A 2,313-nucleotide genomic window follows, 5' to 3' on the forward strand; every position below is an offset into this window, starting at 1 on the left:
AATCCACAAATTGCAAACAGCTAGTTCAATTTCATATTTTAAACTATATTCACAAATCTAACCTATGTCTCTTATGTGAAAGTTCTTCTAAACACCTGTATTAGTTTCCTATTGCTGCTGTAACAACTCACCCCCATGCCAGTGACTTAAAGCAACACAACTTATCTTTTCCCTCCAGATACTAGAAGTATGAAATAATCTTCTGGGCCTAAAACCAAGATGGTGGAGTGTTTGCTCCTTTTGAAGGTCCTAGGGGAGAACCCATTTCCTCATCTCTCTCAGCTTCTAGGGCTGCTTGTGCTCCTTAGCTGTGCCCCTGACTTTACTACCAAATTCCCTCACTCCAGCTTCATCACTTTTCCTTCTCTGACACTAACTCTCCTCTTCTGCCTCCCTCTTTGATTTATAATGACTCCAGGGAAAGATTCCCTTGAATGAAGGACACAACATGGCTCACAACAGTTATGCTTGTAGCTCATTGTTCAAAACATAATCATGGGGCCACATTTAACTGCAGGGGAAGGTAGAGAAGGTAGACTATAAAGTCCTTCTTAGCTGGGTTTTTGTGTCCCTAAGGTTATTATCGCTCGGGAAGGAGGGGGGATGGATGCTGAGAGAAAACCAGAAAACTGCCATAGAGAGCATCTGATTGGATCTACTTGACTGCACCACCATGGAGCATCTCTTTTATAGATAAAGTTTTATGACAAGTCATTGCAGACTTATCAAGAGAGCAAACATCACAGTCCCTTCCAGGGCAAAGATTTTCCTGGTGCAGCCAGAGTGGACACTGATGAATAGCCACTCCTCCTTGCTCATCAGGCCCGGAGACCACACAAAATATTACCCTGTAATCTTCGAGGAAGTGTACAGAGCCTCTACCTCCACTACTCTTTGTGACCCCCCATGTCTGGGTGAACCCTATCACCCTAAATGCATCACACCACCAGGGGGAGCCATGCAGGCGTGTGACGTAGCAACCCTGAGGCTGGTATGCAAACTCCTGAGGGTAGGAGCCAGAATTGGATGGTGAAGGGAGAGGGACAGGAGCCCCAGTCAGCTTCCAGAGAAGATGGGAGTGGAATGAAGAAATAATAATGATGACATTAACAGTAGTGATAAAATTGTTAAAAGTATCGTTAATAATAATTATGTCCTGTAGTTATCAGTCCTATTTAGTGAGATTGTAAATTTTGGGATAGGTTAGTCTGAGTGACAGAGTTGCAGCAGGTGTCAGGAAGCATGTAGGGGTCAATGATGATAGATTGAAGCAGATCTGTGCAAGGACCCCTGTAACCCTCTAAGTGAGCAGCAGAGGGCGTTCTAACCAAGGCAGGGAACATTCAGGGGGAAGCAAAGCCAGAATAAGGGGGCTTCATGGGGCAGGGTGATCCTCCTCAGAAAGAAAATGGCCTGATCTCTGCGGGCCTCAGTGTTCTCCCCTGCAAAATGGACATCATAGTTTCTGTCTTCATAAGCATGAGAACTAAAACTAAGCAGAATAAAATGAACAATCACAGCAACAAAAAAGCCAAAACCAAAACCAAATCAAACCAAACCAAAACAAAAAAAGCCAAGCAGAGAGAGCTGCTATCATCTGAATCCTGGAAGCCAGCCACAGTTAAAGTCAGGTCTATCGCTCAGATTGCCCAGACAATAGAAGTCACCACAGTTTTTAAAAAACAAAACCCAACAAAAGCATATTGTAATACTGGATAGGCTAAACTCTGGTTTCTTATGTGAATATTAATCCCACTGTGGTAGATCCTGGACAGTCCCTGATTTACACACTGTAGAAGAGGCTAGGAGACCCACCACTAAGCCCCATGGAGATCAAGATTGTGGAACCAGCCAATGGCCAAGACTTAGAAAACCTGTTGTGACAAATGATGATATTTCCACATGCAAACCTGTCTCCAGTGAAGATATCTTCCCATCAATTCAATGCAAGTGATCATTCTAAAAATTCAAGTGGGATATTTACCTGGTGAGAAAGGGTCTTTCTTAGTCACCAGAAGTCACTTTTCTATGCAGCTCACCTTCTCAGTGATTACTAGGATGAAATTCTTTGTACTTGTCAAGCTTTGATTCGCTCACACTGTATGCCTGACAGTTCCCATGTCTTCTTGTGGTTCCACAAGCCCTGGAAACTTTTAGCTTTTGGTGTCAGGGAGATGAAGTGGAAACAGCAAGAAGACTGGGACGGAGCAGCTACAGAGGAGGAAAGAATGACCTGGAGAGTAGAGGGTCATGTCCTGGTGGTGAAGAGATGGAGCTTCAAGGAAGAGAGACTGGTCATTTGTTTCAAATATT

Source organism: Otolemur garnettii, unplaced genomic scaffold (assembly GCF_000181295.1).
Source record: "Otolemur garnettii isolate 467f Iridium unplaced genomic scaffold, OtoGar3 scaffold00288, whole genome shotgun sequence".
NCBI classification, from domain to species: Eukaryota; Metazoa; Chordata; class Mammalia; order Primates; family Galagidae; genus Otolemur; species Otolemur garnettii.